At 38.4% G+C, this 15,716-nt stretch overlaps 1 protein-coding gene across 2 annotated transcripts in view; it reads left to right on the top strand.

Moving 5' to 3' along the window:
- Positions 1 to 672: 672 nt before the first annotated feature.
- cntfr (ciliary neurotrophic factor receptor) overlaps positions 673 to 15,716 on the top strand; it is a 189,048-nt gene continuing 174,004 nt past the window's right edge. For both annotated transcript variants that reach the window (XM_036525953.1, XM_036525951.1), the window contains exon 1: positions 673 to 817. The gene's annotated coding sequence lies outside the window, so the exon portion shown is untranslated. The remainder of the gene's footprint in view (positions 818 to 15,716) is intronic.

The following is a 15,716-nucleotide window of genomic DNA, read 5'->3' as shown; positions in this document are numbered from 1 at the left end:
GTTGTAACATAAAGGCACATTAGTATAACCATGTTACGTGAGTGCTGATGATAAACTAATCCAGACTTGGCTCTTAACCTATGAAGACACTTCAGGAGATTTACATGTAAATATGCCTTATTTCCCATGATATATTGTATATTACAGTTTTATCATTTAAATTACCAGATGCAAGTCTATATACATTGGCTAGTCTCCTAGCATATGCATAGGTTACATATATTTTGATTATAAAAGTACACACTAAACAAGCACAAACAATGGAATGCACTAGAAACTAAAAAAAGAACAGGAAAGGAAGCAGATGAAAATGCAGTGCTCAGTGTCTATGCAATATTCACAGCAAGGAATAAACAGAGGCTGCTGAAACACTGTTTGGATGTGCAGGAAGAAGGTGCTGTATAATTATATAAATCTGCCTTGATCATGGAGCGTCTCAGTAAATCCTTGGTGCTCCTCGGTCACCGCTTCTCATTCCTCAGCCATTCTGCATGTGTGTCTCTGAGCCTGCAGTGTACACTTCCACAAACAGTGGCTAGAGGGTGCAGTGTGGACAGGCTACGCCGCTAATGTATTCCTGAGCCTTCGCTCACGGCTCGGCTGGTCACATGGGGCACTTGTGTGAGTTTAAAAGTGCTTTGGTTCCCCCCAGTCAGTGCAGCGCAAGCCACAGCAAGATACAGTCACTGGGTTGCACTGGCAACTTTCTGTACTGGACCTTCCCCACACACACACACACACGCGCCGCACGCACACGTTGCCACTGTGGAGGACAGGAGAGAGCGTGTGAGGGAGACGAGCAAGTCAGAGCTTTTAAGTGAGTACTCGAGGCTTTAGCCTCCTTTATTTACATGCCTTCTGCTGATATTGTCTTCCATAGGGGAAGAGTTATGTGTCATTTGACATCACAAAAAGATGCTGTGCTCTCTTTGTAATTTGTCGTGTTGCTATCTATGGCTTCAGGAGATTATTAATGAGAGTGATTTGCTACGGTTTCAGTTCATTCATTCATTGTTTTTTAATTCCTCACTGTAATCCTCAACAAAACCCATCATTACCCCTGGGTGATCATTTTATTTTGTTTGGAAATAGGCAAAGTTCTAGTTGCTGGTTTTTTGTTCATTTGGTACAAATTGTGTGAGATGCGCCGCGTTGAAGGATCTCTTGGGGGCAGAAAGTGCAATTCATGCTTTTCCGAGAATGATACCATGGAGCAGCCGCTCACAAAGAAAGCAAAGAGGAGCAGAGAAGAGAGGAGAGGGGGAGGAAAAAAGACAGGAATTAGACTTAAAGTGGAATGCATTGAAAGCACTGACACAAGCTGGACAATTAGCTTAGGATTCCATTATCTCTGTGTCTTTCTGAAACCCTGCCCCGTAGCCAGGGGTCAGGGGACGAGCTGACCCCGTGTCAACACTCCTGCATGGAACCCATTATCAATCTTTGATTGATTAGTTTTAGCGGAAATCCTTTTTTCTCCTTCTCCTTTTTCTTTGCTACTGAGGTTTCTCTCTTCCTCCCTCTCTCTCTCCCTCTGTACCCATTTCCCAAATCCCACAGTGGTCATTAGCCCTTGTTAGACTTCTGTTTGTAGGTTGGATAGGGAAACTCTCAGGAAACACCCAGCGTTCCTTCTCTGGGGACAAGCAGTCCTAAAGAGAGGGACAGTTTATCTGACAGAATCTCAAAGCATGTAAATTTGATAATCAAAGGGCAGCTTAGGAGGGATGAAGGAGATGCATTACTAGGGGCTATCTAGGGGCTAGGGGCTAGGGCCTAGGGGCTAGGGGCTACTATCTCTTAATGATTACTTATTTCATGCTTTCTTAAAGATCCTACTTGAAAAGGTTTAGGAAATCGCCTTTCAAATATTGTTTTTATATATACATATATGTATTGCTCTTTAAAGCCCTGTTGCAGAATTTTACTGATGACAAAATACTAAACCACTCCCTGGTCACTGGCTGTCATGCGAAAACATTTTTGCAGTTGTTCCCTTCTCTTCTCTCTCTGCATGAATAATATTGTGTGTTTGACAAGCCAAGAGTGAGGATGCAAATACCAAGTCAGTCTTTCTGTTCAAACTGAGAAAATGGGGGCTGTTCGGATTCTGTTGTGGCATCCTCTGTGTACACTCAGAGTATATTATCTAATTTGTGCACTTACTTCAGTGCCAAGCAGATAAACAAGGCATCGCAGAGTCATTCGTTGTGAGAGTAAAGGGGATATTTGTTCTGTGAGTGTCCACAGCTCTCAGTTACAGAGCTCAATGGGAGACTTTCCTTTTTCTTTTTGAAAGGTGCGATTGAAGCCGTGCGGATGAGCTTCGCATATCCTCCAACCTTCCTCAGTCATTCCTTCTCTGTTTTTTATGTAAACATCAGAAAGGTAAAATGAAACTAGCATAATATTTCCCTTAGCATACTTACCCTTTGGATAAATAGCTCTACACAGATGTCAATTTGAGCTGATCAGAAAGAGAAGGTTGACAGATGTTCTCCGCCCTAAGTTACACAAACTCTACAAATTGAAAGCTGGTGTTCTGAGAATCTTGAGAGCTTCTGTCCCCTCCTGAAAGCTTTGCTGTACTAAACAAGCAAAACAAGAAAGCAACGGTTTGATATCCATCTCAGTAGAAACACACCATTATGATACCCTTTTGTTCCATGCGTTTGCATTTCTTTTAGCTGCGGCATACCCCCTCCTCCCGCAGCTACACTATATGGACAAAAGTATTTGGCCACACCTGTTTTTCAGGGTTTGGGCTAGGCCCCTTATCTCCAGTGAAGGGCAATCTTAATGCTTCAGCATACCAAGACATTTTGGACAATGCTATGCTTCTAACTTTGTAGCTACAGTTTTGGGAAGGCCCTTTTCTATTCCAAGATGACTGTGCCCCAGTGCACAAAGCAAGGACTATAAAGACACGGTTTGATGAGTTCGGTGTGAAAGAACTTGACTGTCCCGCACAGAGCCCTGACCTCAACCCCCTCGAGCACCTTTGGGATGAACTGGAACGGAGATTGCGAGCCAGGCCCTCTCGTCCAACATCAGTGCCTGACCTCATAAATGCTCTACAGAATGAATGGGGACAAATTCCCACAGAAACACTCCAAAGCCTTCCAAGAAGAGTGGAAGCTGTTATAGCTGCAAAAGGGGGACCAACTCCATATTAAAGTATATGTATTTCAATACAATGTCATTACAGTCCCTGTTGGTGTAATGGTCAGGCGTCCGAATACTTTTGTCCATATAATGTATAACAGCCTCCACTCTTCTGGGAGGGCTTTCCACAAGATTTTGGAGTGTGTCTGTGGGAATTTGTGCCCATTCAGCCAAAAGAGCATTTGTGAGGTCAGGCACTGATGTTGGACGAGAGGCGTTCTAATTCATCCCAAAGGTGTTCAATGGGGTTGAGGTCAGGGCTCTGTGCAGGCCACAGGAGTTCCTCCACACCAAACTCGTCAAACCATGTCTTTATGGACATTGCTTTGTGCACAGGGGCACAGTCATGCTAGAACAGGAAAGGGCCTTCCCCAAACTGTTGCCACAAAGTTGGAAGCATACAATTGTCTAAAATGTCTTTGTATGCTGTAGCATTAATGTGACCCCTCACTGGAACTAAGGGGCCTAGCCCAAACCCTGAAAAACAGCCACAGACCATTATCCCTCTTCCACAAAACTTTACAGTAGGCACTGTGCATTCCAGTAGGTAGTGCTCTCCTGGCATCCGCCAAACCCAGATTTGTCCATCAGACTGCCAGATAGTGAAGAATGATACCTCACTCCAGAGAACGCATTTCCACTGCTCCAGAGTCCAGTAGAGTAGATCTAGCAGGGCAGAAATTTCGCAAACTGACTTGTGGCAAAGATGGCATCCTATAACAGTGCCATGTTTAAAGTCACTGAGCTCTCCAGTACGACCCTTTCTCTTTCCAAGGTTTGTCTATGGAGATTGCATGGCTATGTGCTTGATTTTATGCACCTGTTAACAATCGGTGTGGCTGAAACAACTGAAATTAATAATTAGGGGTGTCCACATACTTTTGGCCATATAGTGTACATATATATAGAAAAACAGCAAGAGAAAGCAGGTGGGGGGGCATGGGGCAGCTGGGTAGATGGATAGATCAGTGCCGGTAGCTGGCGTGTCCAGAAAAGGGACGTCGTGTGTGTGCATCCACATGCATGAGAAAGAGAGAGTGAGATGTGAGATACATGGGCTAGGTATGTTAAACATCTGACTGAGAACATCAGAGTGCTACATCCAGGCAATGTTGCCAGAAATAGCATATGTACATACAGACCCAATTATCTGTCTTTATCCAGACAAAGAATTGGCTAATGTTATTGAGGATGATCTTTTTTGAAGAGGAAGCAGATTTTATATAGCTGTTAAATGGTATTTTATTGTGAGTTTTCAGAGAACATTTTTCAGTGAAATGACCTGTAAAGTTTCATGAAGAACAGGCCTATACTAAACACAATAGGAAATAATGAAACAACAGATTGATAAGGTAATTAAGTAATTAAATGTAAATACAGTAGAAAGACAAGTGTTAATATTAAGAAACAAGTGTTCTTAAATGGAAACAGATATTCTCTCAAGGCATTGCAGGTACAGTGGTAAGGATTAATGCTAGCATTTGATGTTTATAAATGGTAGCTAGATGAAATAAGCAAATAAGCAAGTAATTCTAATAGATAAAGCAATGACATTAGGTTGATAAAACCTACATCAAGCTGGATGTCTTGACTTTAGCAAACTGGCAAACATTCTATGAAAGACATGCGCAGCAGTTTTCTTGTTTGCCTTTTAAGACACAGTCACATCAGATGTCTGAACACCTATCATAGCTAGCTAATTTGCCACTTATTATTTCATGAAATATCTGTTTCAAATGTAACATAATATACATACTTAATGATAATGATACAGTCCCTTGACACAGTTTAAAAAAGCAGTCTGTGCACCTTGCTGCTTGTGCTTGTCCTATATACTAATAAATATATAAATTACCAAAGATACTCTGTTTGGAGGAAAACAATGAGGTATATCCCTTTTCATCTCATTTCATTTCCAATAGTAATACAAACCAACAGTTCCGTCCATGTTATCACACATTTTATGAAATAAACAACCTCGAGCTTCCATACTTCAGGCATCATTACCTCATATTCTGGGTGTCAGAATATTTCCCTAGATATGACATTGTGAAAGATCTGACAGTTCTTTCACTCATTAACTGACACCAATTGATGTTTGCAAGCTTCTCAAAAGAGTATGTTTGGAGAGAAAAAAAGAATAAAATACCCATAAGCAGTGTTTTGAAACATCATTTAATTTCATTTTACCATGTAATATCCCACTGGTATGTACCCCAGTATACAAACCCATCATTATCAGATGTATCAGTTGTTAAACAGCTGGATATTTTTCCATGGCAGAGCCTGTGCAGGCATATGCATGTTTTTGAGTCAAATATGTTTTTATTGGCAGGCACCACCCCTAAACCCCTAAATCAGTGCGTCATACTGAATGTTTGAGTTCACTGAAACCAAAATTATGTTTTCAAGCACAGTTGTATGCTATTCTGTTCATCAATTTGAATGCCTCGCTATTGGTGTAAGTAATTATGGGGCATTTTGCTCTGCTCTGTTGCGCAGATATGTATGGGAACAAATTTAGGGCTGCACTTGAGTCTGACGTCATGCAATGGGAGCTTTTCGCAGTCTTTGGTTCAAACCAGAAACCTGAGTGTTCTGTTTGTGATCCTCATTTGCAAAGTTGTGTGTATGTGTGTGTATGTGCATGTGTATGTATGTGTGTGTGTGTATGAGCCTGCATCACATACCCAGAATAAAAACTGGATTCAGATGTAAGTGTTATAGTGCTGACTGATGCACATACAAACAACGAAGGAGAAAAATGTACAAAAACAAATCATTTATTGAACAAAAACCTGAATGAATAAGAAGCAGTATTGAGAGAACCAAAAACCAAACAGCTAAGCTCAACTCAGCTGCTCTCTCCAACTGCAGTCACACACCTGTATTCAATTCCAGGTTAATTAAACAGGTGTGGCTTGCTAACCAGTGGACTGCCACACATATCCACACACTCAGTACGTATGAAGCACAAGTATTCCTGACTCAGCATCAAAGTCAGCAAAATACATTTAGTAAGTCAGCAAGCTGAACCCACAGAATGGGAAAGTGTTTCTAACTGTAGATCAAAGTGTTAAATACCTCTTATGAAGAGGAAAGGTAGTAAATATGTTGAACACATGGTACTCATAAGTAATTTATCTTGTATAATCACAAATCACTTTCCTGCAAAGGTGTATTTAATAGTGGTTTAACACTGGCAGGTTGAAACAAGAACACATTTGAAAACAATGATAGCCATGCTTGTGTGAAAGATCAGAAGTTTTGGAGAAGGTCTCTGAAAGGTCACCTATCTGCAGTCAGGCCTCTTAGTGGAGGACATTGAAGGCTGAACTGGGGATAATTGCTGGAATAATAGTCATGCTGCACCAGATTTTTTTCTGGCTACTGTTGCCTTTTAATCAGCTAGCTGCTCATCCTTAGACACTTGTGCAAGATTGAAACCTGTTTTTGGGTACAAACAAATACATATATTATACAAATATAAAATAACTTTTACTTATAATAGAGTTGGTTTATTATTAGGACATTATCAAAGCGAAAGAATATGTGCATCATGTTTTTACTCTGTACTTTCACTCTATGCTTTTTAATATTCCTTTGTGTTATCTAAGGACTTGAGATTCTGTTCTAGCCATGATGGTAAGAGAAAACCCCAATCAACTTCTAAGGAAAAAACTTCAACTACTTCATTCACCACCAGACCAGCGGATGATTTTCACTGGGTTTAGAAAAAAGGATTGTCACATTCCATTATAGTCATTGGGGTCTTCTACACCAGTGGTTCTCAACCTTTTAAATGCCACAGCACACCATTATAGGGTACAACATTTTTTAAAACATCCTATTTTCTTCAGTTAAGTTGCCCTCAAGGCTATGCATCTTAAAAAAAACACAAACTCTTACAAGCAAGAACTACATAATCTAGAAAAGTACCTGCACACAAAAATTTCCAACATTCCAAGGTTAGCCATATAGAATAGCCATAGAGTGCTGCAATAACAATAACAATAATAAAATAACAATAATAATAACAATAATAAAAACAACAACAACAACATAATAATAATAATAATACTAATAATAATAACACGTTGTCTAACTATGCTTGGCTCAGCATATTTAAAGGCCAAGTCTTTCTGAGACTAAAGACAAAAACATGAGGAAGTATTGGCTGCAGTGTTCTGCTTGTTGCAAATTCAGTGGTTAATCTAAGTAAACATTCAATTTCAGGGTTTCATGATTTGACTTGTTATTAAATTACTGCCTTTACACGGTAAACTTAAGCTGTAAGTGCAATTCATGTGGACTACTAGCAGAACAATAAAGCTAACTAGCCATTAGCTTAATTGCTGCGCTCATAGCCTAAAAAATATGTATTTATCATACCAGTTAAGATAAATGTAAATTATCACACAAAGAGACATACAGAAGCAGCTACTAGCTAGATGGTGAGTTCAATTAGTATCTGATTCTTTTCCCTCTAAAAGATCAAGTTCTCTCTTCGTATCTGATTGATTAATATTCATTTACATATTTGGCAGACACTTTTATCCAAAGCAACTTACATAGGTTACAGTTCTGTATAATGTTATCCATTTATACAGGTGGATATTTACTAAGGCAATTGTGGGTTAAGTACCTTGCCCAAGGGTACAGCAGCAGTGTCCAAGCGGGGATTGAACCGGCAACCTTTCGGCTACAAATCCTGCTCCTTAACCACTATGTTACACTGCCGCCCACATTCATGTAGACACTGAATATGGATAAGGAATAGTGAAATGTAATATTTCAAAGGACAACCACTGTTCAGTTTCATTAATCCTAGAGTGCCTTCATGCCCTTGTCTGGCCCAGCATTGCTAGACATTAGATAGAGAATACGAATTATACACATTCTAAGCAAATTGTGTTCCGTGGAACCAACTAGATGTATGTTTGGGAGCTGACCTTGCAGAAAAGCATTCCAACAACCAAGGGAGTTAGCACAAACTGACATGATGGTAAGTGGCAGACAGCACACAAACAAAGGCTCTTAAGTTATAGCTAGCTTGCTAGTGATAGCTTTGCTTACTAGATCATTATTCACTTTTGACATTAGTGAAAGGCTGGCTCCTCACACATGGAACAAAGTCAGATTGCTAGTCAGATTTTTAAAGATGTTATCTGACTTTCTAGCTAAGTTTTGATCCATGTCCATGCAATTTTTATTTTGCTTTTTAGCCTCATTTGAATTGATGCTCACAGTGCAGCTTGTTTAATTTCTCCTTAGAAAGAATCTATCCATGTTAATGTTTGATCTTGTAAACATTGTTATTTTAAACCGCTTTTTGCTTTGTCTTCATTTTCTCTGGCTAAATGCCACTAAGAGGACTGTGAGGTTACTATGGTGACCAAGCAAATCAGGCGTTTGTTCAATGAAAGCACTCAATATTTTGCAGAGAATGGATTTTTTCCCCACACACAGGTAAAAGGTGTTATTCTGAAACTGATGATCTGTTTGTTGACAGGTTTTATATTTTATCTGTGTATATTTTATGTTCTTTCTTGACACTTTCTTTTATCCAGTTTAAACTGGAAACAAATCTCAGAAACTGAAGTACTAATTAGCCTCTCATTTCAGGGCACACTTGCGATGCCTTGGTGGCAGACAGGGTGAGCACCACCCCTCTCCATCACCTGTGCATCACAGTTTTTACCCTTCCATGTCACTGTCCAACCTGGCACGTTTTCTGTCATGTTGCTTGTCCATTTCTACTTTACCAGGGTAGGAGTCCATCAGTATCCTTGCAGGCTAACCTGTGAACCTGCCCTGCAAATGCTATGAGATTTTAGTATTAGAACACAATGCCACTGTTGTGGCTATGACAAGTTATGTGTCGCAGGAAACTTTACTCTGGAATTGCAGATTAATTATTCCTTTTCGGCTATGTACTATGCAGTATTTCCCTGTTTTCATATATCACAATGAAGATTTAGATAACAGTGACAAAATCTCAGTTCTGACTGTCCTTAGAGTTTTAGCTAGAAATAATCATTTTCGTGCTTGTCCCCTTAGGCTTACAACCTATGTCTTTCCATCAAGGAAAAAAGAATTGAATGTTCCCCGTACTGGAAGTTCCATTGGTCCCATGAATTTTGCAGATATCCTGTCGTCAAGCCCCTCTCCATAGCCAGGCAGTGAGGGGATGGGTAGCATTTAAAAGCCTTTGGTGTAACGCGGCTGGAGATTGCACCGACAACCTTCTGCTGACAAGGCGAACACTCTACCCACAAGGGCATTGAAGCGATTTGGTAGGGCATACTGGGAAACAAAATCCCCCAGATACAAGCTCTTAGAGCCTTGACGGCTCAGAGATTTCTTTTAATCAACTGAAAAATTTAGCCTGTTTAAGACTATTTGTGAAATCCTTTAATTAAAACTGTGCAGCATTATCAGAAGAATTTTACCCCCTCCAGGTGGACTAAAGCTGTTTTAATCCTACCAGACATACCATGATAAGACTGCTTTCTCAGAGGGATAGATGCTCTCTGCTTCCCGTGTTAGCATTTTTTTTTTTCCAATTTTCCTTTCCAAAGACGAGCAACTTCATCTTAAAAAGGTCATTGTATTTATATGTGAAAATTGTAGTTTTACTGACATGCTTACAAATGTATCCCATGTGAAAAAGAGGCAATAAATAAATGGTCGTACAAAGGTTTGTCTAAATGTTAAGATGAAATACTGGAGACATATTTGTTGCCTAAATAAATCAATTCTGAAATAAATATTGAAAATAATGTTCACTGCGTTTCCATGCAGATTGAAAACATCAGTACTGGCCAGCACATTTTCTAAAAGGGAGGTTACTGGAAAAATGACTGTGGAACAAAGATTTATCATATATATATATATATATATATATATATATATATATATATATATATATATATATATATATATATATATATAAACCATAATTAATCAAAACAAGACGGAAAGAGATCAATTCAGGTCAGTACAGACAGGGCTACAAATAGTGGAGAAGACATCACTAGATAAGCAGGAAATAGCACATTAATAACCATAGTGCTAACAATAAACTAAGCATTTCAGAATTGATCAAGAGGGGTTCTTGGATGCTGATTATAAATACTTTTGCAGCACCACTGAAATGTTAAACCCCTATCACTATAAGAGGTGCACCCTTCCCAGTTGTACCAGACTACACCTCCTGTTGGTTGAACTTGCAGAGATTAAGAAATGCATCATGGGGTGAATATATGAGAAGGTCCATTTGTCCAGATGGTATTGTACTCCCTCTGCTCTACTTCAAACATACCAGATGTAGAGAGGGGAAAGAGAAGTATGAAAAGGAAATAAATGTATGGGAGAAGGAAAGAAGAGGTGGATCAATATGATTGTAAATAAAACCAGCTGGGGAAAGTTACCATGTCCAGACATATCTAAGTGCACTGTAAGCCAAATTGGGTGAAATTGGGTATTTAACATAATCTACGCAAAATGGGTGTATTCCATTTGCTATTGCCGAGGGATGTTTTAAATGAGATATATGTTGGACTTAATTATTGTCCCTGATTGTATCGTTACAGTTCTTATACGTGCTCATTGAGAGTTTTGTGCAGAGCCACGGATCAGCCTGTATTTAAATTGTAGTGTGTGACTGTAATGTATGGCTGGCTTTGTGGTACTGTGTGGCTGGGAAAGGATGTATCTAGACTGAAGCTCATAGTGCCTGGCCTTGCAATGTTATCGCCAATAAAGTTGTCTACAATACACCAAATGTAAGTAGCCTACAGGGGTGTGTCCACCAGGATGACCTCACAGTAAGTCTTAGCATCCCGGCTGCCCTTCCGCCTGAGGTGTACCTGTTGTGGAGGTCAATTTGCTCTGTAATTTCTAAATTTCTGAAATGAATTTGTCACATTGGTCTGAACCTTCTTATTTTTGTGCACCCATTATCAGCCCCTCCTGTCCAGTGAAGGTCAGATTTACACAGGGCTCCCTGTAAGTGACAAGCAGCTAGAATTCAACTAGCCAGTGCATTATTTTATACAGTCATTCTCATTTACCTGGCTTGTGCATTGGTCCTCGATTTGCGAGAAAAGGAAATAATATGCAGTCAGTAAAACATCTCATTGCTGCTTTGCTTGTTGTTTGAAAGGGATTGTCTTTGTGATGTGTTGGCTATCTAGTTTTTTGTCTATCTACAAAACAAATATTAGTATAAATACCTATCATAAATTTCAGTGCGTTTCCATTTAGACGGTGACTAATTTGTTCAATAACTTCATGCAAAGTAGCAAAGACTTATCTACCTTTTCACCTATGAGAGTGTTCATGTGTGAAACATGGAAGAAGTTTTTGGTGTCATAATGCATTTCAAACCTTATTAATTGGATTGTAAACACAAGCTCTACCAGATTACTCACACCTCACACATTAATGGCTGCTGAATGCACAGTCTATCCACTAGTCTTATCTTGGCTGAAGGCACCACCCTAAGGTGCTTAGCATTAGCAGTTTTGACTGGTTTAAAAATTTTAGTTATAGATAGATAGTTTGATAGATAGTTGTATTTTTACGACACATTTTGGGGGGAAACCCCCACTGTTTATTCAGGCCAGCAAAGTAATATTTAAAGAGTGTTTTTAAATAGTTCAATCAGCTAAGGTAGGGATTTCCATTTTTGAAGGTCTGTAGAGCCTGCTTGTTTTCATTCTACCTCAGCTGTTAAGTGTTTCAGCTCTTGACGTTAGTGGTTATATGATCGTTAGGAAATCTACTATACCTCACATGTTGGCTGTAAATAAATTTCTAATTGAGAAGTAACTCTACATTCTACTGAGCTCCCCCAGACTTTAACTGTCCTTATCTGAGCTAGAGCCACATTGTTAAGGCTCCTTTCAGAATATCCAATGGAAATTTTTAGAATATCTGCAAACAAGTTTCTTTGTGTTATCCATTAATGTGTATTTGCATCTTGTATTTTACATGGTGCACTACTGTGTACATATTCTTTTCAGTGATAGATTATGTGTCAGTGGAACCTGCACCGAAGTCAGACCTGTCATTAATGAGTACTCAAGAAAGACGAGTTCACACCTCGGTAACTGTGCTACCTTGCGCTCAGTTCTGGAAGCTGCAGGGGTCCTCGGCAATGTTAGCTAAACCACCACTGTGCTGGAACATGATGAAGCTGATGTTACAATCTTCAGTCTGTCAGACTGCTGTATAGCCATTTATGCATTGTTATACATGTTAGTTTGATTATTACTGATGTTGATGTTGACTTTTGTCTATGTTTTGGTTTAGCCATGTATTAATCTCATATGCTGTGAGCTGCCCTGGATTGCTGTAGAGGGAATGTTGAAGGCATAATAATGGTAGTAAACATGAGTGCCTAAACTTGCTTTAGGAATTCAGAACAGGAAACATGGGACCATGTTTCTTCAGCTTTTGCATAAAAGTATATGTCTTTTCCATGATTTCCTAAGACCATTGATGGAAAAAGTGTCACCTGTCAGGGGGGTGGCTAACACAAATTATGCAACAAAGAGATAATTAAACTTCCTTTTTAATTCCCTTTTAATTATTTGAATTTCATTTAGATTTGAAGCCTGTGACAATGGTATAATGTTATTTTAAATAATGCCTGTGTAATATAAAATAATTAAGGTTTACCCTCTGTTGTTAAGAAGTGAATTAATTCACTCATTATCTGAGGTTTATTCTTTCATAATTAGCCAGTTATTGTGGCAAGATAACTTAATCAACTTATATAAATATGTCCTTCCTAAGGAAGTGTAACTCCTATTTATACATAATGATTGATACTTTTTTCAAAAGCAACAAAATGCACATTTTCATAAAAAGAAATATTAGGCTGTACAAATCTCATGGCACTCATTTGCAAGTGAGACATCTCTTTTTTCATTATTTGTTTTGTTGCACAGGGACTCAGATCTCCCCTTCTTTAAAATTCAACTCTGATTCTTCTGTTGAGGACTCACAATGTCATTCCTCTGTTGCTGTTTAACCTTTGTGATGTTAAATGGCATGCCCAGTAAGAGTCATCTGTAGCATGCTTCTGAATACATTTAGTCACAAACCCCACTTTTAAATAATTGGACCACTCACATTAAGACATTTCTTAATCCAGCAGACATGTTGAAAGGGAAATGTTAATATTGTTCATGTCAAATTGTGGACAGTAGAATATGGCTTTGTGAAATGCTGTCTGCAGATGAATCCATAACCATGCCCATCAGACTAGCAATGGGTATTCTGACGAGATCAATTGAACAACGAGGACATGGACCAAAAATGAACACCACAAGCATACTTAGCTCACAACACATCAATCACACTCAAATGTTTTTTTTTTTCCCCACCTGGCCATGTTTAACGTCAGAACATTATACACTATGGTACTTTATACACCTCATAGTGACAACACCATTAAGCATTCTTTCTTTTTAGGTGATGTAAAATTAAAAGGAAATCTTAGCCTGTGTGTTTTGTTATTGGATTTTTTGTGAACTTTTGCATCATGGTTTTGCATCTTGTTGTAAGTCATGAAATGCCACAGTACCAGAGTGTATTATGCTCATAAATACGTATTACCGCTATTAGGTAACACTTTCAAAATTGTAAAGACGTAAAATTAATTAAAGTGGCATTTTCAACAAGAATTCATAGGTCCCAATTCAGCCAATTTCATTGTTCTGTAATCCCCTGCATTCAAGACATTGCTTCATTATGTTAACATTCATGTCAATGCCATTTGCTGTATAATGGCTTCAATAGCCTTAGTCGGCAAACGTTACATTGTAATTTCAAATTTTTCTAAGAAACATTTCCAACATAGCAAGGTGTGGATGGCACCTTTGTGTTTGCAAACAAGTAGTAAACTAGCAAGCAACATTGTATATCACATATCCCTCCCAAACGTCATTGGTGACCAAATGACCTCTGATATCCATGGCAGCGTATAGACAAACAAGCAGAAATCATCATATGTTGACCATAGAAGATTAATGAGATGGAAATACATATTCAGAGTCGACAGTCTGTAATTTGTAACATGATGATATACCTCCATTATGATAATGTGAGAAAGCATGACATTTAGAAATTGAGAGTTTGCGGTGGAGGACACATGAGGAATGGCCAAATATGCTGAGCTGTAGGGTAATAAATATCAGTTTGCTTTGGCATTGCAGAGAGAGGCTGTTTTTGCAGGCCTCTATAAACATGCTGATACATTGAAACTAGATATAAACAGAAATATTTGCAGGTAAAACAGGGTTTTGAAAAAGTGTGAGGAAGGGACAGCATCGTGTTGGTACAGTAGCTGTGCCCATAATGAGGAAATTATTCCTGACAGTCTTCATGCATAAGATTAAAAATTAAGTGTAAAGAAATGTCACACACTGAATATTGTTATTCTCTATTTACATTTATTACATCCTTATTGAATAAATATATAGATATATTCTACATATAATATATACTGAAATATTGAAGACAAATTGAAGAATACCAATAAATAAACACAGAAATCTATCATATATTGTGGTATATTTTCTATATGAGTAATAGGGATGGTAAGATTAACTGATTCGCATCGGTGCACTGACATAAAAGTTCACGATGCGATTGCACTGGATGTGTGCACTGGATACAATTTGGGATGAACTCGGAATACATCGTTTCTAACATCTTTGCATCTGTAAAATCCGATTTATTTATATATAACTATTAGTAGAGGCCCTATGCCTTTATTATTTAGAAATGTGACCAATAATTTTATATTAAGATTGATTCCTCCTCTCTAAACTGTTTCTCAAGCGCTCTCTCTCATCTCCACTGCTGTCAGTGACCAATTCTCGTCAAGTCTCTCAGCCAAGTCTCGCGCAAGCTGGAGGCGTGTCCGGATGAGTCACAGGTTATCATGGAGGAAGAAGAGTTACACGTTCCACCGCATTGCATGGTATTGCATTGAATAGCATTGTGTTGAATCAAATCGTGTTGAATCGCACTGCATTGCAATAGGAGTGAATCATATCGTATCGCATTAGTAGTTGCTTCATACATATCTTTAATGTATCGGATCGTTGCCAATGCATCGAGATGTGTATTGCATCGGCCTCAGTGATGGAGATGCACATCCCTAATGAGTAGTACACAACTTTTAGGCCATTTCATTACATTTTGTACAATATTAATATAGCAAATTATTAAAGAAACATGTTTTGAAGTTATGTTCACTGTATAAAATTTTAAACAAATATATTAAATATATATTCATTTTATTTACTCTGAAAAAGGATATAACCATTAAATATATTGGATGTTACATACTCTACATGACTCTGTGTATACATCTCTTTCTATATATTTTTTTGTCTACATATATTTGGGTTATATGTTTATGTAACAAAATAGGTTCTGCGTGAAATTTAAAATACAGCATATATTTGTGAAATGTGAGATTTTATACATTATAAGATACAGTCTATGGTTCATATAACTCATTGACATAT

This window comes from Megalops cyprinoides, chromosome 4 (genome assembly GCF_013368585.1).
Source record: "Megalops cyprinoides isolate fMegCyp1 chromosome 4, fMegCyp1.pri, whole genome shotgun sequence".
Lineage (NCBI taxonomy): Eukaryota > Metazoa > Chordata > Actinopteri > Elopiformes > Megalopidae > Megalops > Megalops cyprinoides.
This window is presented reverse-complemented; position numbering and strand designations above follow the sequence as displayed.